The sequence below is a fragment of the Hetaerina americana genome, unplaced genomic scaffold (assembly GCF_022747635.1).
Source record: "Hetaerina americana unplaced genomic scaffold, ioHetAmer1.1.p SCAF_5, whole genome shotgun sequence".
Lineage (NCBI taxonomy): Eukaryota > Metazoa > Arthropoda > Insecta > Odonata > Calopterygidae > Hetaerina > Hetaerina americana.
In genome coordinates this window covers 61,230,814-61,257,267 of record NW_027287095.1, presented here as the reverse complement: position 1 = coordinate 61,257,267, position 26,454 = coordinate 61,230,814, and the positions used below count along the sequence as shown (strand labels likewise).

The 26,454-nt window shown below is 38.8% G+C and overlaps 1 non-coding gene across 1 annotated transcript; it reads right to left on the bottom strand.

Annotated features, from left to right (window-relative positions):
* Positions 1-23,787: 23,787 nt before the first annotated feature.
* Positions 23,788-23,863, bottom strand: TRNAA-GGC (transfer RNA alanine (anticodon GGC)). Its single transcript has one exon. It is a non-coding gene; the product is annotated as a tRNA-Ala (tRNA).
* Between the last annotated feature and the right edge of the window lie 2,591 nt (positions 23,864-26,454).

The following is a 26,454-nucleotide window of genomic DNA, read 5'->3' as shown; positions in this document are numbered from 1 at the left end:
CAAAATAACAAAGGCATAATAATGAACTGAATTGAAGTTACGCACTAGGCTGAGTGTGGTTTACATGAAACCAGTGAGACTGCCTCGCATACTGGTTGACATCGGCAAAAAGCATGAACAAACAAAAACCCATAGCTAGATTCGAATTTCAATGATGTTTTAAATCTGAAATAATTTCCATGATATGTGCTGTTTCATAACATACATTTCATTCATGCGCAAATATGATTTATATGCATACATAAATAAACAACATGGTAATATCACCTTGAACACAAAATGAAAATGAGAACACATGAAAATGTAATCTAATCTTAGCAAAATAGACTTTCTTAAGAAATTGCGACTTTGAGAAAAGTCAGCTAAATATAAACAATGATCATTACCTACTCGTATATTTACGAGTATATCATTCGATCGTTTCATTAATATGTGCATCCCTCGTGTTTATTCTGTAATAAATTACTTATTAACATAATATTGAGGACCGAAGAACCTAATTAGTTGTGTGTTGATAGTTTCACAACTATGGTAATTAATTTTATTATAACATATATTTATTGAGTTATCAACTCCCTATCCCTAACTCTCTACGCTAGCTATAATCTTTTTTTGACAGTTTAAGTATTTCTTTAATTGAGAAAACAGTAAATATACGATTTCTTCATCTATGGTGAACCCTCAAGAGTTCTTCATGAACCCCGATCCACCTTTCAAAATTTCAAACCTCGTTTAACTGCTCTTTCCCTGCTAGCTGAACGGCAAAAAAAGAGACCAAAAATTCATATGGCACAGCAGCTATACAGGGATTAATGCTCCCATTAATGTTATCATCTTTCACGGTCTACCCTACCGTAATAACACTACAGAAGAAAATCCATTCTCGAGAAAGTATTCGCACGCGCGACCTTGGGGCATTAAATTTAAGAATTGGCAACCGACAGCGATTCGGACGGGTAGCCAAAGTATTCCGAAGAGTGACTTTTTCACAAGGAGGGCAGCAGTTAATCAAGTTCAGTCTGCGCGAATTATTGTATTTTCATTTAAATCAAGAAATTGAATTGATTATCTCACCAATCTCAGAAGTATTAGCAGGTAAAGGCAGGCATCATTAGCAGGTAATGGAATTTTCTCGAGGGATATCAGCGGTGAAGAACTAAGGTGTTCACCACAAGGACGCAACTATTACACTCAAAGAAGGTGCGTTCATGAGCAGGGAAGGAAAACGTGAAAGCATTCCTACGCAGTGTTGTATGTATAAGGGATGAGGGGGCATGGACTGTTGGGAGATCAAACAAGAAAAGAATAGAAGACTTCCAAAAATGGTACTGTTGGCAGATATTGAAGGACAAGTGGGCACACGAAGTGAGACACGAGTGCGCATTGGAAGATTAGAAGAGGAAACCGTAATATGGATTACATGAAAGGAAGAAAGAACCAAATGAATTGGGCACACCTTGAGCTACGAAGGATTAGCTAGGAACGTAACATAAGGGAAAAATAGAAGGGAAGGTCCGAGGAGTAAGGCCGAGAGACAAATACGTGGACCAAATAAAGAGGGATTAAGACTAAATAGCCCTCGGGGAACGGGGCTTAATATGGAAGAACAGAGTGAACTGCAGTCGTAAATATTAGGCATGAAATGAAAATAGTGACGAATGCGTTTAAATTTTACCGAAGTGTTATTGGGAGGGGTTCTTAAACCCTTATTAAACTGGAGTCAATTTTTCCTGAAAACACTGCCCACATTTCCATGTCGCTTGAGCATTACGATCCATCTAGCCCTAAGCATCGAAGATCCTTAGCTCTGAGCAAGAAATTCATTTCAAATGTGCCAGAAACCTTGATCTGATTCATTTACGCTCTACTGTACTCCAAATGTCCTTAAAAGAAATCGTTCAGTGATCATTCCATTGCGGTGCATTTTTATTCCCTTAGCAGTGTAATGAAAGGGATATGTGACTTTTATTATTCACTTACTTCGATATGAAACTCGTTCATTTCCTTTTTTTATAAGAAATTAATATCATTAACGAAAGGCAAGAAGGAAATCACTTGTGACAGGGGAGCTGATTTTTTTTTTTTTGCTTTCCCTAGTTGTTGTTGGCTCTCGTCCCGTTTCTCGATCGCACGAAAAATAAAAGAACTGAACTGAATTAAACTAATATCAAATCGTTTGATAGATCGAAATTCAGTTAGCTAATTTTAAACGTTTTCTTAGTCTCACTCACGGTTTCGTCGAATTAAAATATTGATAAACGATGATAAACACATAATGTAGATACTCGACTTTTTTATGCCATACTTGTATTTTATATCAATCAATCTTCGTTTACATTTCCCTCGATTGGATGTTTGAATATACGCAATAAGCTTGCACCGTGATTTTTCTCCGACCATACGTCATGTATCAAAACCTGTGGGCGAGAGTCGAGAAAATAAAATGACTGGAGATCACCGACCTGAACGGAGACAAAGAAGGGGCCAGCACGTTACCTACCATCCGTCACTTAGAACTGCAAGCGCCTATTTCTGTGCGCTTTAAAGACGGCAGCAGCAGATGGATGATTAGCAAATTTTCTGTCTATAAATCTTCTCGCGACATTGAGAAATTGCACCTACGTTAGACAAAAGGTGATCTCAAATGATATGATGGTGCGTATCCCAAAGTCCCACTTACACTCAAACGCCCTGAATCGCGAATTCCGGGCTTTTCTCCATACATTCTGTCAGCATTTTGATTTGCAATCCATGGCGTTCAACAAGAAAAAAAAGATTACGCCTTTTGCTACTCGCATCTTGAGATCGTATAGAATGTGCCACCGCGTCTCAGACACACGGGCATCGGTCAAACAAGCAGGGCATTTAAATGTCACCTCAGCCATCCACAATATTTCCCTTAAGGAACAGTTGGAACTCCACTTACGAAGCGGTATCTCGAGATGGATTGTAATTTCAACTATTAAATGACACATAAACTGTAAATAAGAATGAAAGGCATGCAAATGGAATTATCAACTTTTCCAGGCTCGAGAAGATAATTGATGAAACGCTTGTTCAGCTGTCTTAGGTGGTATGGTGACGCGTGTATACCGTTCACTTTAAAAATTCTCTAAATATGGTGGGTGTATTAAAATAGCAATAAATAGCCACCGTAAATTATTTTCAAGAAATAGAAGGAGGGAATGAATGGGTAATGCAATATCCGCACAGTACTGAAGTGAGGCTAGAATCTTTTACGGAAATACGTCAAGATTTTCTTTTAGACATACTATGTGTCCGCTGCAATGGGATGCATGCTTTACTACTTCGGTAAAAGGCGACGTCATTGAGAAAAACAGATATTCAAACAAGTGCTGGAGGTTTGCCGATCACGACCCGAATCCAAAAATGACAACAAATGATCGATGGCATATCTCACTCAATGACTTGGTATTTTACTATAGTCCCGGCAGTGAAAATTAATAGTAATTCACTAGCAAATTTATAAGTGATTGGGGATTGACGAAGGATTTGTAAAACTGGGCTAAAACGGATTACTCCGACAGTCATAGCCTAATAATTTACCATAGATTTTACTTAAATTGATCGAATCAAGCTCTTCCCTCATACTCTTTTTAGGTTCTTAACATTGGTTTTGTTGTGATTACGAGGCTACAACCCTGACAAAGCAAGAGTCGTTGCTGCAAGTTTGAGAACTATATTAAGTCTATGCATTAAATTGAATTCATACTAATAATTACTCTTTTGCAAATCAAGAATAATACTGATTGATAATAATACAAAACTCCCAGTGCCACACAATCAAGTCAAATTGCTAGTCTATCATTAAAACTCCATAAAATAAATAAATATAATGTGCAAAAATTACAGTAAATATTTCTGGTTTTTTTCTTGCTATCTAGGGAGGAATATTTGAGCATTTGAGTGTCGCTGCACCTACTATGAACGTCGTCCTGAGTATGCAAAAAAGTTTAGTTCCTGTCGATACTTTCTGTAACAATAATTACATATTTATTCTCTTAAACATGCTCTCTCTTTATCTGGGAAAGTCATATCTATTTTTGAGAACATTATTATCACTGAGATGAAAAATAAACAAATAGGTTTCGTCACTTGAATACGTACTCGAGACGATAGATGCAAACGCGAGAGAAATGTCGAACTACTAAATGCAATCACCACATACGATGCAAACCTCAGAAGTTACTCGTATTTAAACTATCTTGGAAAAATTAAGAAAGTCAGTGTACAAGAAATAGGGTCGTATTGAATAGAAAATTCACGGAATGCTATGTCACTTGGCAAAACATTCAGCACCCCCCAGCAAATTTTCTTCAACGGCGAAATATTAGCAAGCACTATAGGAATTGAACGGTAATAGTGATATCGAAAAGGAAAAGGTGACATCGAACAAATACTTCATTTGCTGTTCTGTATTAATGGTCAAAAACACATAAATAAAAATATTACAATAATATTTCCAATGAGCACTAAAATTAAGAATAATGGCGCATAACATGCTCTGCTCAAAATTTGACTAGCGAGTATAGGAATTTGAAGTTTGAGTACTTTGGCAACATAAGTACTTGAATTCTATAAAAAAAAACACTTCTCTCTGCTGGATTATTTACTTTTTATTTCGAAAAGATAAATTGTTACAAATAAAACCTTTTTATCTTCTTGCAAAGTTAACTTTTAAAAACGGAAGCTTTTTTTTAAATTTTGATCCTACCTGAAAATCTTCTAGATATTGATAAAAGATACTTTGTCAAATTATATAAATTACGATAAGCTATAAATCGAAGAAATTACGAACCGGGAATATAGTGCCGTTATTTTTGTAAAGACGCACATAAAATGATACCTCAAAAAAACCATTAAGCTCAAAACTATTTTTTTGAACTCCACTCAACGAGATATTCTGGCACTAAGGAAATGAGATCTTTCAGATCCGAGAGCCATTTCTCAGTGATCGAATCAAGTTGACCTATCAATGAAATTCAGGACAAGCGATAAAACAAAAAGATAATAAAACAAGTGAAGGACTCCTACCGGAATGAGGATTAGAAAGCCATCAGCTTAATAGGCTGGTTTTTATTGTAGCTCCGTCTTTGATTAGCCTTAGAGGCGTTTCTCACGGTCGATTTAGAAAGGAGGCGAAGACGAGGAATGAGCGGTGGCAGTTGCGCAATGCAAAGTGAGTATCCGATGCATAAATATGCGTGAGATTATTAACCAAAGTCTTCTATTGTACCACAATGGGATTGGGTTGAAATATGGAATGGTTGAAGGATTCTATTTATAGGGATGGCGTTGGCAGATTCCATTTATTATATTTTTGACAAATATGGTATATTAACATTCATATATGGCATATACACCATATAGCATACATATATGGTGCATTATAAAAACAACCTATATTCCTAAACGCACGAAATAAAACATGCTTGCGAACACAAGCCATACGACTCGAAGGTTGTAGACACGCACCATTACCTATCTCAGATATCTATTTTAAACCCTGAATAGTTTCCACACCAATGAGTAGCGAAAAACACAATAGCAATGACAAATGCCATTTGCAAAACGCCTTCTTATATGGAAGGAAAGTCCGACCACTCGCATTCCTAGACTGACCTCCTGCATCTCCTGCGAGACATCAATGCCTTGGCGTGCGGTCTCACGTTATGGAGACGTAGATCCCTAAGCCATTGAGCAAACTATGATGCATGCATTCAAATATAAATAAATACAGACTTACTGAGAATGTCTGGGCATTTCATTCATCAGCTGTATGAAATGAGATGGGAATGAAAAGTTAAAAGAAAGGGAAGGATAATGAATATACGCTTAAATAGTATGCGGATAGAGGAAGGATGAGTCAACCATCGGAGCACCTCTTAAAACTCAATCACTAATATCACCACTGCTACCAATTTTCATACCATAAAATAATTTCGTTGATGATGGTAAGAATTAATTAGAAAAAAAGATTTCTCATTTTCACCCTCGAAATCCTTGTGGTAAAGTATCGAAGCTATTAGAAAAAACCCAAATTACTAATAATTAAACATGACAGATTACTTAGTATCTAGAGAGTAAACAAACACTCATTTCATTCCCTACTATAATAGATATATAGCATGTGATATATGTTTGAATTTTAATGGAAAGGAGGAGAAAAATTGGGTATGCATATAACGAATGCAGATTAACTCTCTGTGAAATCTTCTCTCTTGTTTCTGGGAAATAAGTTAAGCTCGCACAACAAGTAAAAGACATGCGACATGTGAAGGTAAAACCAGCCACATATTGCCAAATCCAAATTGTAACAAACTACGCCCTCATGCGAGAAGTTACCGAATGTTTAAAAAAATATGCATACAGAGGTTTAGAAACATCACGAAGCATAAAAATTCCGCATCGCCCGGCTGAATTCTTTTAATACACAGTGAATTCAATGGCGCAGTAAATTCAGAAGGAAACATGCTGTGAGGCAATAAGGATTGTGAGATTTCGACGAGACTAGTTATATTTCCGCCCACACCAAAAAGGATTTTCTTACGGTGATTATTTCATCGCTACCATGAGGAAATTCAAAGAATAATGCGAGCCTTCACTCCTTAAAAGTTCAAGCTGAGGAAATCATGACCTTCTTAATGGTTATCGCTTTTCCTCAACAGTGTGGGTAGGTCGGGGTCACCTGAGAAGTATCTCTTGAGCTCCTGGCCTGACACCCTGGGGCGCCCAACTTCGTTTGCATGAGAGGCCATTCCTGGAATATCTTATATGGATGCAACGGACCACGACACTTGAAAATAAGGTCGGGAAGCTTCTCTTCGAGGGTAATTCGTGCTCTCACAACCATTAAATATACTTTACAAGGTTTTCATGAAGGCGGATCGTGAAAGTATGCATGTTAATTTTAGGGGCAAGCTGGTGGGAGACTCTAAAGAGTGGTTTGCGGTTGAATTTGCATCGAAAAAGTCGGCTATTTGAGCATAATGTTCATGGAATGACATGGCTCTATGATATCAGTGACAATGGAATTATTCCATGATATTTCATCCCAAATATTTCCAAATTACGAGTACATTACATTAGAATATATATGTAGTCGTCGCCTTCGAGTAAATTTAGTGCCAAATCATCTCCCAACCTTTGTCCCAGGCATCACAATAACTCCCGTACACGCCTACTGACCCACTCTACGTGTTTCTTGACACGTAATGACCTTCTCAGCAGCGGAAGGTCGATCGTGTCTGACTGCAATTTTTATGTTCAACTCCGCACGGAAATATTGTGTTAAAGGCATCCGCAGTCGGTATAAAAAACGTAAGGTACTAGCTTTAGTTGCCTCAAAAAGTAGAAAAATAGTTCATGAATATCACGGTAATGTTGCACCCGAAAACGTTTTTCTAAAACACTCGAGTCATGCACACGAACGGATTATACATATAAAAAATAAACTAAATTATTCTTTTAAGTGTTCACGTAAACGATTGGCATATAGTATTCTCATTCAAAATTTTAAAAATTAACTGGTCAATGCATAGTGGTAATCGGCTGGTTCTGCCATTGAACAAACTATTGTTTTTGTTCCCAAAGAAAAGTAAATGGGACGCATATGTAAATACGGAAATAGATAATAAAACAATTTGATGAAAGTACACTCGTAAGATTTTTCTGTCCATCCTTACTAAAAATGGTCTCTGCAAAATGGGTACCCACATATTCTATGAGTATCTATATTTTATGTATTAGTTCCTATTACAGTCGATTAAATAAAGTGTCTAATAGGGATTAGTGAATGGGTATCTTGATTGAAAGCAATAAAATATCTAACATTTACAATGGTGCATTTTCATACGCTGATTTAGGATATTTTTCGCGCATGTCAGATTTTTGCAAGTTGCTGCCGTATGGGATAACGTGACTTTTAAAACTAGTGTAATTTCTTAATGATAAGAAAGGATAATTCATAATTAACCCCACGAAGGAATATCATTGGTCTGATTTCCGATAAACCTAAATTTGACACATAAAAAATGAAAATCATTGTTTGGAAAATCAATTCCACCTAGTAGTAAAACTAAATAAAACTATATACTTTGAAGTTTTAGCGATTCATCGTAAATCTAAACGGTAAATTTAATTGTTTCCCCTCGATGCAGAGAAAATACATTGTGCACAATTGCGTATTACTAATTAATATACAGTACTTTTCCTTTTGAACCACGGTAATAAACATTTAGGGGGAGATTAATATACCATTTCTTACATTAAATAAATGATGACTTATTGGATTATTTATTTAACTTTAAAGTGAAAGTTAAACTAAAACAGATTTAAATGCATACACATTCTCTTACAGAACTGCCGTATCAAAATTTTCAGTGATTTCTACACGATATTATTTCGATCATATTCAGGGTCAACTCTTGCAGACAAGAACCAAGAGGATCACTTATTCATAATGGTACGACAATGTTCAGGGATAGATACCAAGGTTCACCAGAGCAAAAATTGTCTCACCAAAAAGCCATTTGCGCAGGAGGTCGTAGATATTGAATCAAAGGGTGCCAAAAGAAATAGGCGTCGGCATTCACATTTTTATTACTAGCCCCATCGCATGCTTTGAATTAACTTTATTTAGGGGTTATGGAGGAAGACAGAGGTGGATGTGAGTCAGCATTCTATAAAAAATCCAGAAAAGACGTCGCACTACATACAGATATGGATACTAAGATACTACAAGCATGAGTATGACTGGTACATTGTAAAAGAAAACAAATTTAATTTCGCGCAGACTGACAGTTACTTTCCATGCCAAACATTTTTCACTTGCATCATGAAACATCGGCCGAGGAGTCACGTCTGTCACGCGCGCGATCTGTCTGCCATCCCTGACCTAAAACACACAAATGAATCATTAAACTAGGCTCGATAAGGCAATCGCGGAGCAAACGCATGGGTCGAGGGACAAATGGTGCGTCTGCTGGACTTCTCTCATCCATCCTTCCCAACGGAAGTTATGAATTCCCCGCCGTAATTAGCCAGGAAATGCTGCTTTAACTACCATTGATTGTCCACATTGCCATCCCAAAACGGGGAGGAGGGTGGCACCGACGCGGCGGGACCGAAACCGACTTGTGAAAGACGATTCGAAGGCATCGCGGTCGCTTCCTCCAGAGAATCTATGTGTTCATTACGCAACATTTCACTTGTATTTGTTAACGCCGAACGTTCTCCATTTGATCCTGAGGATTATTATTTTACTGCAGCGAGGGAGAGTGAGAAGTGATTAAAGGCTTCACTTTCTCTCCTCTCTGGTATTTCCAGCCGAAAATATTCGGCGGGCATGAGAAAGGGGACGTAAATAGCCTTCACAATCGCGGAAATCGCTTCAATCATTAACTAACGTGATAGTTGGACATTTACACATCTTACACCCAGCCATCGAGCGAATTTATTGAGTGAATGAAAATTAAAACGGAAAATCCACCTCATGCATTTCAAATCTCTCGACTTGAAGATGAAAGAAATGATTCGGCTATAAAATACTAATTTATGAGGCGAATCCACCGACTTCAGGGAGAACGGAAGTGGATGATAAAACGGGAGTTTTATGGACACCCTGCAATTAATTTACGCTAATTTTCATTCATTTGCTTTTTTCGATAGGTTTTAGTTGGAAAAACCCTAAATTTTCATACGATGAAAGTCGTGTTTTCTTTTCCAGGAGAATAAGCAAGTCTAATTGGGTACCGGTACGATTAGATCGTTTTATGGAATCAATTTTCATCTATCATAGTCGCTGAGTTGCGCAAAAGTTATTTTTATCGGTGAAAGCGTTTGCCGCCTTCCTTCCCATACGAAAATCGAAACAGTACGGAAACGGAATACATGTAGTTGATAAATAATAATCGTCATTTAAATTATTATCGACTTTAAACGAATGGAATTATTTTTAGAATAATATGTATGACATTATTTTAAAAGAAATACGTAAACAATTCGCATTGGGCTTTGATAAATTATTACCATATCGTAAAGAAGTATGGAAGTAAAGAAAAGGATTGAGTATTAGGACGTACTTCCTTCCTCATTAATTGCTACGCTTTAGTATGAATAACTATTGTTGCTCTATTTCGAAGAATGATGGCCATTCATCACTTCAGTGAGAAGACTCCAGCTGGAATGCCAGCGAAACCTTGATTAACAAGGAATAAAATAACCGGTAGAAAAACGAGAATCATTCAGACGCTCCTCTAGTGTTCTCTCATTGCTTTCTTAAGGTTGCATCGAGGTGTCAGGTATTTGTCATCATTTTTATTATGTTCCCTCTATTTGTAACACTAAGAGTACTCTGTCAATTGCCAAAAAAAAGACAGCCCTCGAGCGCTATTTTTCCTAGCAATTTACATCGAATATCCAAGGTATTACACATACCCTTATGACAGTGGTGTAAATACCACCAAATGCATTCTGAATAAATGATGCTGAAATAAATATCATTCTCACGAAAAAACGTTACAAAGTGCCCGATGACATAAGTGCTGTAATAGCGCTAACATTAAAACAGATCACCACATTTTTTTAAATGATACGAATTAATTTGTCGGACACAACACCCATTATCACATAGTTTCAGCAATTGGCGCCTCCAAACTTATCCATATTAAGTTTTAGGGATATTTTCAATACTTATTAAGAACTTCAAGAGTGCTGAAAACTGAATATTCACACACTATTTGTTTAAGAACTACGTTTGAGTGAATGTTGCATTATCTTTCACCGCTCGTCATTAATACGAGTATATGAACTAAGGTGACACATTGACTCGTGTACGGACGATAACGAACCTACTTTTAAAAAATTGATCAAATTATTAATTCTCGCCATGTTATGAACTTACACCAAAAAGTTCCTTTTTGTGAACAGTATTTCATTTAAGGCAATGGTTGAAATCTGTACAGCACTACTAGGCTCCTAATCTCGCTTATAAATAAATGTTAGGGTGGAAATGATTGGTAGGGAAGAAGCTAAGATACAAGGCTTCCTTCCCAGCTGATAGTAACGAAATAGTAAAATGGCTCCGAGATTTAAATTTCCAGAAGAGTGTTCGATTAGTATGCATGGTGATTACCTCAGGGAATCCAAGTGTTTATGGAAATACTAAATAAAATTCCGTCCTCACCTCCATTAAAACCCTGCCCCTCCGCGTGCAAAAGCCTGATATACTTCATTCATCACACAGAGGTCCTTATTTATATTCAAATGCCAAGCACAACCCTAACTGTCCCTCAGACGCTGTCACACATCAACTGGTCTTTATACACAGTTTTATTTTAATATAAATTCCCCATTCATTTAGAGCACGTAGCAATCCCACGAGTATTAGCCGATCGCTATATTTCGCCTCCAGGTAAACACGAACTAATTTCCCCCAATTTATTCCGCCACAGGAAAGTTTTATTTCATGAATTACAAAGTTCTTGCGCAAGAAGCCACAAAAATCTTTCCCAACGTTCCCAGCTCCGTAGCCTATCGCTGCACCCCATCCGGAGAGTAAGCCGTACGGATCCGCCCTAATAAAATATTTACTCCAACCGCGCGGCACGCGAGCTGGAACGGGCGCACGGCGCCACTGCGTCGTATACTGGCGGTTGCCACGGACAACACTTCTGATTCCTACGCAGGACGGAAAAAAATATAAATAAAAGGAATTCTCTTCTACTACGATTCGCTCGAACGGGGAACACGCAGAACCTTAAATTAGTTTCCATTCAAGCTAGGTTAAAGCTTTAACGTTTGAGTTATTCCACTCCCACTTTATACGCGGGAGCACCCGCCGTTTCCTTCCATCCCCACCACCTACTACATACACTCAGGGATGGAGGGGAGGTGGCGGTGGTGGCTTGGTGCGCCTGGGACCAACGAGCAACAGCGACCGACGCCATCCGTAACTCACACCCTTGACGGAACCACCCTTCCTCCCTCCTCCTCCTATAACCACATCCCCCCGCACCATAACCCCCTATCGCCGCATTTTTTTCCGTCTAAACCTCCCATTTTAGCTCTCCATATCGCCACATGTCGTGACATTCCACAGGGCTGGATCGTGAGCCCGCAAGCACTCCGAATCACTCTCATTCCTCCCCCACCCCCAACCCAAACCTCGCCTCCGCCCGACCCTCTGTGAACGTGAAGGATATTTTCCCAGGGAGCAAATCCGTTTTCGGTTATTTAAGGTTAGGCATTGATATCGATGGATGGGGAGGGTAGGAAAGTCGCGAGATATCACCTTCCGGCTCCGTGAGCGGAGGGAGATTGGATCTCCCGAAGGCGGAGGAGCGAAATGGGCGGTGTGGGGGTGGGGAAAGGTGGAAGTTACCGAGGATGGAAACAGGAGTAAGACGTAAATGCATCTACATCTACGTATTGCCTTTACTAGCCGCAAAGGAATGGGGTGGAGTTGCGGCGCCATCCTTCAAACACGTAATTGTATGGAGATGCGAATTTATTTTATGAAGAGTACTTACGTAAAATATAAAGGACAAATGGCGTCAAAGTTTGTGCGCTGTAAATGGTGCAGCTGAGTCCCTGTCAGGTTGAAATAGCAACGCTGAAAAATTGAGAAACGTTTACGATTGAGAATCATATTCTCAATTATATGTGGTTTTAGCCCAAATGAAGTTGAATTGTTTTCCTTCACGAAATACTAATATAATGCTCTAACTATCACGAGGGGACCTAGAGGTAAAAGATTTTGAAACGATAGGCTATGCCAATCCGAAAAGGAAAATAAGATTTCTAAACAGAAAAAAAACATGAAAGGAGGCGGTAAACTTGAGTGCCCTTTTCAACGATGTATATGCTGAAATAATTAAAAAATTGAATTGAGGCAGGAAATAAGGCTGGGATCCTATTACATATCCTTTCAATATCCAGTTCTATATTATTCTTAGATGTGTAGCCACGGAAAGTGCCAAGACGCCACCTTAGAATTAAGTTAAATCTTCCTAAGAAAAATGCCGAGATATTGAATTGTGTTTTGGTCGTAACCGTCAATTTTTCACTGACATATTTAAATATTATCAGCGCGCATTTATTTTTTCTCTCATTATCTACGGGAGGTCTAACCTGGATATGTGATGGGGTGGGGTATTAATAATTTCGTTTGATTCAAAAGTGAACCCTTGCCTCTCTGTAACTTTAAGGTCAGGTTTTATACCGTTTCATTAAACTGAAGGCTAATTTTAACCCCCGGTCAAGGCCAAAACTCAGTTTCATTACCGCTAGTTCACAACCGACCGTTAAACAACTCAATAAATGATAGACGTTGTTGCTACTACAATTACAATATTCGCAATCACTAAAGAGCAACCTTATTTGTCTATAAAATTGGATTTTTCCATAATCTCTACGTCGGTTCACGTTCACACTAAACAGCAATTGAAGTTTACGAGACATATAACCAGGCCTTAAAGAGTCTTGGTTTGGCTTTTCTTCTTAGTGACTGAAAAGACCCTCATCCGATTTTCTTTAACAGCAAAGCAACACATAACGTAGCATATGCATATATAACAGAACTTTGAGCCAGCCTGCCAACCAGAATAGAATGCAATATAGGTAAGAAGAAAATTAGAGGGGAGGAAGATAGAACAGGAGCGAGATACAGTCGGAGGCCATTTACTGATCACGTAGCTGCCAAACACTTTCACTCCAGCCATGTTTCTTTCTTTCAATACCATGCGTTTCTTAAACGTATGCATAATGACCGGTAAAGGTGAGACTTCACTTACCGGGACCGTTTATACTTGCCCGTTCGGGCAGTCAATGTACGTTTCGGTTAGGACCGGGGAATCTTTTACCGACCCGCAATGGAGAATGAAGCTGGCACTGAATATAGAAACGTCACAATAGAGACATATTTCTTTCTCCACATTAGTGAAACTAAGACTTCAAATTAAATGACTACGTTTTTGCTTCTGGGTGTCAAATTCTTCTAAATGGTTACTTATGGCTTATACGACCGTTTAAGTCTTCAAATATCCGACATTGTAATGCGAAATTGCGTCAATCTTCGACTTTCATTTTTAATTTCGGGAGACTAGAAAAGAGAAAATGAATTTTCACGTCGAGGCACAAAGAGACGATCTATCGACGTACTACGATTCAGTGTGACAAAAGAAATTTTTATACATCAATGACGACTTCTCTATACATACAATTTGCAGAGGTAGAGCTTCTTCTTCGGCTTTTAGATGTCCAAAGTCTTTGCTGGAAGTAAAACGGTGACAGTGTGGACGGCCGCAGTTCTGCAGCTGATCTATGCCACTGCTACCAATGCTATAGAAAAGTTTACCTCAAGTATTACAAACTACAGATATTTTTTCCAATATTCAATGATGAAAGAAGAGACATTTCTCTTGCAAGAGAAGGCATACTTTAATTTCAATGAATCTGACGATATGGTATTGGTAAGGATATCATAGAATAGATCATAAGCAATTAATTATCTCGATGTATGTAATTTAACATATTACACCATTTTAGATTAAGCTTGGGTTGTCTAGAGACACGGCCTTATAGCGGATTAAAACCCTATAGCCTCTTGAACGCACTACCCAGGTTCCCGCAACAAATCAGTGACAAGTTTATAATGCAAATACCAGCCGTGTGCATTTCTTGTTTCACCATCCATCAGGACAGAAAAAGCGAATCAATCCCATTTTAAAACGTAGAATTACAAATTGAATAGTGGCTTTCGTCATAATCAAATTTCATTTAATGTCGTTGAAGAGATATCTGTAACCCTTTTGATTAATAAATGAACAATTGATTCACACTGTAGCTCACAATGTAACTTAGAAACGCCGCCAGGAAATTTTGCTCTGAGTAGTAGTAGTTTTTAGGGGAGGCGACCGACAGCTAAGGTCATTTGCGCCATAGGGTAAGGACAGGAAAGGATGAAGGGTGGAGAGAAACCCGGCGTCGGGTTTTTGAAAATAATTTCAATGTTAATTGAGTTTTCATTAAAATTTTAATTTTATAAAAGTTAATTGGGAGTAACGGTTAATGTAAGGTTAAAAAAATCTTTTTTTCATATTGCATGACTCACTCCAAGAGCATATAGATGTTTTACTATGCCATCTCCGTGAAGTAATCCCAGAAGCGCATAATTAACCCTAGGTAATGACAGAGCTTCCTTTTCGCTTAAGTGTAAGGAGAAACAGTCGTCGTATCGGGTGCTTAGCATGTGCTAACTATTAATATTTTGGCCAGGGCTGTCATGTTTAACTGCCTACTGCAGCACCTACTTCGCTCCCACTCCAGGAAGAAGAAGATGAATAAGTGAGTGAATTTGCTTACTCTCCCCTCCGGCCTTCAGTGCCCTACTTCTTACGCCCTGGTTCTCGACCAACTTCGACCGCTGGCTCATTCTCCAATCCATAAGCTCTCCATCATGACGCCGTTCACACTACCGACTCCACTTCCAGTCAGGGCTACCGTTCCCGGGTCTAATGCTCCTTTTCTCTATAAATTGTCAATTTCTTTCGACCCCTTCAACTTCCTCTTTGTCTACGCAGAAGCCCACCAGAAATCTCTGTCCTAGCTAAACGTTTTTTGTGGCCTGCAGGAATTTCGCGAACTTAAAAGCGATAATGTTCAATTATGTTGCCATTTCTTAGGCATCATTTTTCAAAATTAGTAAAAAGTTCGAAAACTTCTAATTAATCACCATGGACTGAAATATTTCGTTGTAGCCCCCGTTGAATGGAATACTTTTTGCAATGGGATGAATGAATTCGCAATTTACCCTTGCGGAAAATGGCAATGAAACAAAATGAAACGGATTTTGTAAATATTAAATTTTATAAAAAATTTAAGTGGACGCTATCAACTCTTGTTTTTGTTTACTCGTCCACGAGGCGATAAAGATGATTTTTTTTGACTGTCGACTTTGACTCATCATTCAGCGAGGGTATAAATATATATTCGAGTCGTGAAAAAGCTCATAGTACAGTTTATTACCTAAAAAAAAGGTATTTGTCCTAAAAACGCCACACCTTCCGAAGATATTTTGGAACACTGATATGACCGTTTACTCTGTGATACGAAATCCAAACTCCATTCCACACGTGAATTTCGTAGATGGTAGCGAAAAATTGCGACTCGAGACAGGCGACGAACTGGCTGTACACTGTGAGAGAAGATGACCTTTCCGATGGATCTCTAAATGCTAATATCAATATTATGGTGAATTGAATAGAATGAACTATCACAAAAGTTACTCATTATCAAGTATGAGGACATACTTGTTCCTTTTGGAATAGTGGGACAGTTCACGTATTTTCGCAGCGCTGAAACGAAAATACTCAAAGAAAATTATTGGATTACGTTAGCCAAGAAGACATTTACGAGGAGTGCGGCATTAATGGGGATAACCTCTTGCCAATTCTTACAGATAAGATTGGCAATGACTTCAAATGTGCTATAGTGCTGTATGGTCCTAAAATCTGGCAAGTTATCTCATCCGTCAAAACGTGCGCGCGTTAACGTAAAATGTTATTAACGTATCGGGACGGTTACGTAAAGCACCGATCTTCGAATTACATACTACTGAACGGTTCCTCGCGCCGATCCGAATAATTTTAGGTTGGCAGAAAGGAATGGGATTGTAAATTGTACTCCGAGGAAAAACGCATTATGGGTGGCGCTACAATAACGCGTTATAGATCCCTGGCTTCGTCTTGTGAAAAAATATGAGCAAGGCTGGAGGATTTTGAGACGTGAAATATGGAAGAATATGGGTAAAATAAACTGTTCGGGGAGAAAAATAGGCAGGAAGAAGTGTTGGATATGTTCGAGAAAGAGAGAAATTTCCTGATGGAAACACGAGAATGATAGAAAATGTGGACGAAAGAGATACTGTGGGTTAAATTGGATGTTTTAACGGATCGGGTAGAAGGGAGAAGGATGCATGATCGGGGAACAGGGAAGAGAGGACAAGGCATTTTGGATGGCATTAAGGGACCTGAAAACCACCGGGATATCAATGAGTGAGAAATAATGTATGACTCTAAGGTTCATGTTTAATGTGACGAATCAAAGTTCACGGTACTGCTTCATAGTTTTTAGAGATCGGCAAGAGACCACACCTATTTTAATTTACTTAGTTAACGTCTTTATTGGGGTGAGATTGAGACTATTATAGTCCCTTCTTCCACCTAATCCCTTGGTGGGAATCGAACCAGCGGTATCTGGGTTGGCAGGCGATAACGTCGCCCCTTCGAGGGTAAACCGCCAATTATTATTATTATTATAGTTAATCTAACGCTTAAGGTAGGTTTTGAATGGACACAAACTACCAACAATTCCCTTGTCTCTCCTAGTATAACAAATAATGATGGCATTTCCATAGGTTTTCAATATGAAATATGTACACAGATAGCAAGATAATTTTGAATGGATACACACCATATGTCCAGCTAATGACCCGGATACCGAGTCCTGCAACGATCGTCGTCTATGTGTAAATTAAGGTGGTTTTGAAAGCCAGTTGACAAATGCAGCACCGTCTGGATCTCTCAGGGGGTGTATCAGTCGCTGAAAATTTCAGCAAGTAAAAGAAATATGTTAACAAATTCCAAAACGGTATTTACTGAATGTGCATTGAGACGATATTGCATAGTACTGATTTATATTTTTTTCCTTAAATAATATCGCTCTCAAAGTCGTCCAAAGATGCTTAGGAGGGAGAGATAGGAGGTCCCACTGCCTGCGTGTGTAGCTATGCCGCACATAATGACCCCCGAGGGACGGGCGGGATAAGGGGGTCGGGGAAGGAAGCGGATCGGCGATGAAGGAGCAGGAAGCACCAAGCGCCGACGTCTCCGGGAAACGACCTTTTAACGACCCCAGAACCCTCTCCCCATCGCCATGCAAACCCTTTTTACCACTCTCCCTCCCCCCGCAACGGGGGATAACTTCGTCTTCACAATGAAATCCCCCACACCTCTTCCTCACTCACACGCAAACGTCTCGTGCGACATTTGGCTTTGAGGCAGATAAAAATGAATCCCACTCCTCTCTAAAAGAAAATTTTGGTTTTCCCTCCGCTTTGGAAACAACTTTCTCATCTCCCCGGACCCTTTTTACCCAACCAAATCTTCCCTTCACAGTTTTTTCTCTTCCACATCGTAGCCTCCACCCTACTTCGCACAAGGGTTTCGGCTGAGGTCGGATTTAAATGTGACCATGAATTCGTTTATGTCACCTCAAGGAATCATAAAATGTATGTCATTGGGCATTACCTTGTAACGTACCTGAGTGTTCTACATGAGATGAACCCCATGATAATTCCGTAATTTTTACGTTAGGGGATTTTGTCGTCAGCTCTCTCTCTCTCTCTTCTGATAAAAGCCAAAGAGTTATATAGGTACGAATTAAATCGTGGGCGAGTGAAATAAATTACATTCATAGATAAATTTGGCCACAAGCATATAAAGGTGATTTATTACATTGACTAAAAATACACGCCTGCATTTGCTGAATCCTTTAATTTAGCTATCTTTGTCAGTTCAAGTGTGAATTCACAAATTTTACAAACACAATAGAAAGGAACAGCCGTCTCAATTTGAGACTTTTCAAGATACGCATATCTAAGTCATCTTGATACGTCACATTCCTCCTTCACAGTGTACTTGTATACCAATTTTGAATCGACTCCAATTTTTTATCATCCACCAATGGGACATAAACTTCAAAAAAGCAATGAAATATGGAACAGACGTAAGTCAAACGCCAGCAAAATCTTTCTTTAGCGGCAACATCTAAAATAAGCATCACGCGTAAGAAATCGAGGGAAAAATTTAAGTTGATGTAATGAAAGGAAAGACGAATGGACTGTAAGCGAAGCCAGCATATCTCGTCGTGGACGTACAGTTGGGACTAAAATAGTGAGTTGTTATCCTTTCCGTACTTAGAAATTCGAAAGACACAGTCCATTGCTCATGATATTTCGGGCGAATCAAACATGATTAATAGCGACGCGGTCTTACGCGCATCTTCCTTTAGCGCTCTGCCTATTTTCAGTTGGGCTAGGAAGGGTTCGCAAGAACTTTCAACGGACAATTAACAAGTGAGTCTTGCATTCAAAATGATTTAATTGGCTTTTAAAGGAACCTCTTGCACACAACATATTCACAATGAATAGTCGGTGCAATATACAGACATGGAAAACCTTTGTGGCCGTCCACAGAGATTGCGGATTAAATCCCTCTTTTGCAAATCCGGATCCTGCTGATACCAATCTCACCTTCGTCACGTTCGCCACATTTCGGCACATGTATTAACGAGTTCGTCCTTATTGCCTACCTATTTAAATGATTAATTATGCTTGAAATTGAGGTTACCTGTGCGCAATGAGGAGAATACGATCATTATTACTGTTCGATGACCTACGCCTTGTTTTTCAGGAAATCGTCCGTTTTTCTCGATTTGACTCTTCAAAAATACTTTCATTTCAATTGTTTTTGCGGAATGAATTGCTATGCCTCGGGAACCACAATGCTAAAAAAATAGTGCGGACACTGAGCGCAGATTTAAAAAAAGAAAACATGTGAAATGAAGGAGTGACTGTGACAAGGTAATATATGTTCATTACATCCGCAAATATCGATATAAAATACTTTATTTTCACGAAACGTGGAAGATGGGCAGTTGCTTAATCGTTGGCCTCACATCACGACGCATATACTCCCATCTATTTGAAATCTCGAATAACCCCGTAACACTTAATTCTACTCGCAACAATATTCCACAACAAGTTTACTTCGAACTTTATTTAATTCCTTAATTATCACTTTCTCAGGAATACTTTCAGCAGATCCAAAAACTGTCATGACTGATGTGAATTGAACACATCTCTTTGGATTTTTATTAATTTTAACTACTACCGCCTGTTGAAGGAACCTAATGAAGCTAAATATTCTCAAACACTGGCCCGTATATTATCTTACAGCAACAAAACGGCCGCGCAATTCACTCTCGAAATGATTCTATTTCTGTTTTTTTTTGTCTTTGTCTAATTTGCCGATTCATTAGAGGACAAACGTTTTATCCTTGAATCCTCCATATGGAAACGTTTTCTCGCCTCTGTTCGGGCTAAAACATGCATTGCGTAACATTTTATCGTGAGCTAAATAGAAGATGAAATGACACTTTTCGCACGCAAGGGAACGACAAAAGTCCTTAAGGAAGCAAAATGGTTCTCGATTCCCTCGGAGAAGAGCGAACGAAGTCACTAAGCAAGAGACCTGGCAGAGAGGGCGTAGGCCCCAACCTTCCGAAGGTGAAGCGTGAAGGGAAGTCGACGGAGACGGAATTGCAAGGAGAGGTGTGTTACACCATTCAAATGAAAATGAAAACCTTGCTTGGCTTGTCACAGTTAAGTACACATTTTTCGGACGGGTGTAATCCCCTGCAATTAAGAACCACTCAAAAAGGCCGGCTGAGGAAGAAGCAGAATTGACGAGAGAGAAACATTCTCGGTGGGGCGGTGGATGAAAGGTAAGGGAGGAGGAGGTGAATGATTCTAAGGAAACAGCTGTTCTGTACCCGAATCCACACGACCTTGCCTTGGCTTCCTTGAGAGGGAGGGGAATGGAGGGAAAGTCGTGACGGGAGCGGCCGGGAAAAGTCTTGGAGCTCGCTCGCGAGATTGAAATGAGGAAGGGAAGATGTTAAGAGGTACGGTTTTATTATGTGTCCCTGAAGAATTCAAAAGTGAACCTTATAAGGAAGTATATACCAACACACACACACACCTATATAAATTATATGTATATGTATATAAACGGTCCCAACGTCCGTGACCCACTGCCAGCACTGACTTTTTAAAGACATTCCGGTGATGTTTCGCAGATTTCCTACGTAACACACACACACACACACACGAATGCATACCTGAAAATGATACTATGGATGAGGATCTTCTTATTTTACGTCAATTTTATTAAGGGTTGATATTAGTTTATTTAACCTTCGCATTCCATCACCATTAAGTGGTGTACTGTTTTTACACAACTCGCAAAAATGTTTCTTCATCATGCTGGATCCACTTCCATCATCCATCCAGATCCACATCATAAAAGTCAGCGTACACCTTCAATTAATCCCCGCAGTAACCCAATTAACTACTAAGTGAGAAAGTTGATTTTATTTTTTTCCATCCCGGCATATTTATACTTGACTCATTATTAACTCAATGATTATTGATTGATTTCAACTCTCCGTTGCCAATCACTTTAATTTTTTTTCTATCTGATGAACCGGATATTACTTACAAGCTTTCCGAACCATAAATTTTAATTAGTGTAATTCATATTTTTGAAGTTACGCTTCACGCCTTTCAGTAACCAGTGTTATATAATAAATATTCGCCAGCAATTCATAAAAACCTATCCCAGTAAAAAATACAGTAGCATTTGAAATATTATAAGACCAAAATTATTATTTTTAACGCTCTTTGAGATGAATGAAAAGAATACCTTACCCTAAAAAGATAAATCTTAAAAGTTCACGAGAAGAGAGTACACACAAACTACCTCAAAAGCGGTGTCTCTCGTGATGGAAAGATTTCTTTATTCGAAATTATCGAGTTTCACTTGCAGCTAAAAAGCATTCACTAATAGCACGCAATGACGGATAAATACACTCATTACTTAAAATACATATCCAATAGGTACCTAGGACATTCCAAAAAAGACTCCTAAGAGCCATGTAATTCATTACGACAGTGTGTGAATAGGATATATGACACGAAAGATCATCTTGGATATACTCGTACCTACCAAACGCGATGCAGCTTAATGTCCTTAATATTTTACAAATGACATTTTTCCTAAAAAAAACACCAGAACTGATTGGGATGCACAGTTAATGAAAACATTTTCCCATTTACCGTCGCATCTTTTGTCGCCGTGATGAAAGTACCACGGGCGCAAGCATTCTCCGGCCGCGACCTGATTCGCCGCCGATGATGCAAACCTTCCGCCTCCAATTTCCCGACCGTTAAAGCGTTCTGTGAACACTCGAGAATCGTACATTCGTGGAATCCAATCTCATCACACTATTACGAGGGATACGAAATAACAGAGAGCTATGTGAGGAATTTTCCGATTTGTGGTTCCCGCTAAATAATCAAGGCCGGAGGAGTCACTCGGGGTGACTCACGCATCCCGAAACGGACGACGCGTGAATTGGAAAAAAAAACAAAAAAAAAAGTGCATCCTGTTACTATCATCGCTTCCATTTCCCGGATGGCTAGGAAATGAAAAAAGTGTAATTACGAGTCTGGACAACGCATGGCGTGAATCGGTTTTGGTGTAAGAAGATAGCGACTTAGCTTGGGCAATACGTATTCGTACAATTTAGAGACCCTCTGTAGAGGCATATGAACATTTGGATTAGGTCGTTAGTTCTGAGGCTTTCAAATGTACTCGAGCGTAAAATTAAAGACCACAATTATATGGATAATCAAACTAAAACAAATCACAATAGATTCCGTACTTAAATAATCCTGGACTAGACCACCATGGTAAAGGTCGCACAGGGGAAATACCAACGGGACATGGGGCTTGGAGCGAAACATAGACGAAAACTTGATGGGGGAAATGAAACAAAGAATGACGAGGTACATCCAGCATACATATGAATCAGGTACTAAATTAAAATTTATTTAGTTGGCCCTAGTAGAATCTATCCATAACTAATGTAAGTGTAGCATAAAAACTTCACTATTATGAAGCATTCTACCCTCTTATCTAATAGAAACCATAAAATCTGAGGCTCCATTTTCCAGATAGAAAATACGGATTTATTTACCATGAAAACATCTTCGAAGGCAGGCAAGGAAAAGTAACGACGCGGAATATCACAATTTTTTACTAATTATAATGCTAGGCGTAAATGAAGCAGGACGATCAATGCAGTTTCCAATAGAATTTTACATCCCATTTACGCCTAGAATGAAAGACCATACGCCTAAGGCAGTGTCCTATGGAATTATTTTAATACTTAATCAGTGATATAAGCACCTATCCCATGCCACAGGCGTCTGACCACAGTGGGGCGGCCATTGAGAGACGGCGTCACGTTGAAAACACCATTGAAAAAGGCATCGGGACCAATTCAATTAATCACTCCAAAATTTTTATGATAGACGCCACATCAATTATTCTTTATAAACGTACGTGTATACCGATTACATCATTCCCTTTTTAATTTTTTTCAAAAGTTGGGTAAATTTTGCCCCAACCTGAGGTCACTACTCTCGATCTAAAATGGCTACGATAGTGTTTCTATTGACCGGTCTATACACAAACACACACACACATACATATACATATATATATGTATATGTGTATATATGTATATGTGTATATATGTATATATGTATATATATATATATATATATGTATATATATATATATGTATATATATATGTATATATATATGTATATGTGTATATATGTATATATATATATATATACGTATGTATATATATATATATATATATATATATATATATATATATATATATATATATATATATATATACACATTCAAACACGAAATCCCGCCAAACGGCGAATAAATACTCATATATACAGAAACAGATATAAGGAAAAGGGATAGGAACACATATAAAGGACGAACACATTAGAGGTGGGGAAGGCGGAATCGAACGGATCACAAGAGTAAAAATATTTCCTCAACCGGGACTCGAACACCGGATCCTTCCACTTGCCGGGCGGATGCTCTTAACCACTTGAGCTATCGAGGATAGTCAATTTACCCTGAGATCCGTGGGTCTAATATGTCGCCAAGCGCCCCGATTCTTTCAGCCAAGAGATGGCGTCAGGGGGCAGTTTCACCCACCAAAGGAGAAATAGACAATAAACAAGGAAAGGAAAGGACAATGGGTTAGAATTCATACAACATCATACAGGAAAGGAACAGTGCGTTTCGTGGCACGCATAGCCAGAAGAAAGAGATGAGCCACATTGGCCAATCTGTTTCTGTATATATGAGTATTTATTCGCCGTTTGGCGGGATTTCGTGTTTGAATGTGTATTTGGCCAATGTGGCTCATCTCTTTCTTCTGGCTATGCGTGCCACGAAACGCACTGTTCCTTTCCTGTATGATGTTGTATGAATTCTAACCCACTGTCCTTTCCTTTCCTTGTTTATTGTCTATTTCTCCTTTGGTGGGTGAAACTGCCCCCTGACGCCATCTCTTGGCTGAAAGAATCGGGGCGCTTGGCGACATATTAGACCCACGGATCTCAGGGTAAATTGACTATCCTCGATAGCTCAAGTGGTTAAGAGCATCCGCCCGGCAAGTGGAAAGATCCGGTGTTCGAGTCCCGGTTGAGGAAATTTTTTACTCTTGTGATCCGTTCGATTCCGCCTTCCCCACCTCTATTGTGTTCGTCCTTTATATGTGTTCCTATCCCTTTTCCTTATATCTGTTTCTGTATATATGAGTATATATATATATATATATATATATATATATATATATATATATATATATATATATATGTATATGAATATATGTATTCTGATAAAGGATAAATGTAATTATATGAATGAAAGTCTAATTGTATTTTCAGCCAATAAAAGCTTCCTCCAAAGGGATATAAGTTTTCGTTTTTCAAACCCTGCAGTTTCTTGCTTAACTTTGTGGAAACTTTCCATATTGGAGAGAAATGATAATTAACAATTGTTCGTTTTTCAATTTACTTTTCTAAAAAAAGGTTGCAAACAAATGTGTGGGTTTGAAAACTTCTAGGGTAATTAATACATAATTTTATGCACTTCTCCTACATCCCTTATCACTAGAGTATTCATTCATACAGGGCCTGTTCCAAAAATATGTAAAATAATCTCATCTTTTTTTTCAACTCAAAAGGCGTTATTCACAAAGAGTTTGTGTCACGGGGAGGGACATTGAATAGTGTTTCACGTGAAAGTCATTTGAAGGCTGCGGAAAAGATTACCACGCGCCAGTAAGGAGTTATTTGGCAACTTAACGCTATTCCACAACAACGCGTCGTCCCACATCGTCTTCCTCGTAACCGAACAACTGGCCAAGAACAAGGGGGCAACGCTGCACCAGCCGCCATATGACTCCAATGTGGCACCGCCAGGATTCTTTTTGTACCAAGAATAAAAAGGGGCTTGAAAGGTGACCATTGTGGAACGCAGGATAACGTCACAAAGGCCGCGACGAGGTGCCTGAACGAGGTTCCCGCGAACGCCTTCCAGGAAGCGCAAGTGGACGGGCAGAGGCGCTGAAACATCGATGTGTCGATACACAAGGGTGCCTTTTTGAAGAAATGTAGTCATTTGGAATTTGATCTGCAATACATTATTCCCCGAATTAATTCTACTTATATTTGGGATGGACCCTATATTTAATAAAAATTAGTCCTTATGGCAAAAAAAACATCTCCGACGTCTGGTTTAATCCCACGAAGAGATCACGACACTTCTAGATTAGAACCAATGTTATTTATCCATATTGGTCTGTGTTTACGAATCGATATAACTTCATTCATGGAAATACGAAGAACACAACACCCATGCCAACAGCGCTGCTACTATAACTAAAACCAATTGAGAATGCAACAATTTCAGAGCGTAAAAATCATTCGCCTTGACCGCACTCCGTTAAAAGTTACTGTTGCGGCATCTCCCGCAGTTTCTTTGGACTTAGAGAGAAACTAATAGCTTCGGTGATGGAGCATCGTATAACACTATGCCTTTATTAAATGCATTCTCAGACCCAGTTTTTTTCATTTAACAAGTATAATGTCCGATACCAATGGTGATATCACTATAATACAAAACCTTTGCTGGTTAAATTTGCTATTTTGTACTTGTATTAACGTAAAATAGGCTCGTGTTTGTGAATTAAATCACACTCTATCACGTCTCGACGGAGTGAATGTGCTAATAATCTTCGGTATGATGAACCTTGGCAGGCAATAAACGACTTATGACTGTATTTATATTTTATTCATTATTACAATGTTATCCTCTCTAGGAAAAGTATTCACAGCCTCCTTCAGCACATGATAAGATGAAATTCCTTTCTAAATCGCTGCAGAAGCCAATTTAATGTTCTGGATTTCTAAATTAAAGCCTGATTCGTAAGACTTAATTTATTTAAATTCCACATAATATACCGAAACGAAGGTTATCGCGATGACACACGAATATCGAGCAGGCAAAACAGTAATCAAGGACCGTGGGGATCCGACCGACAGAGGGTCCGCGCACTGGCACGATCCTTCCAAGGATTTACAACCACTCAGTCGTAAAAATTTTATCAAATATTTTGTTTGATTGGAGCTGGAGAGAAGAGGG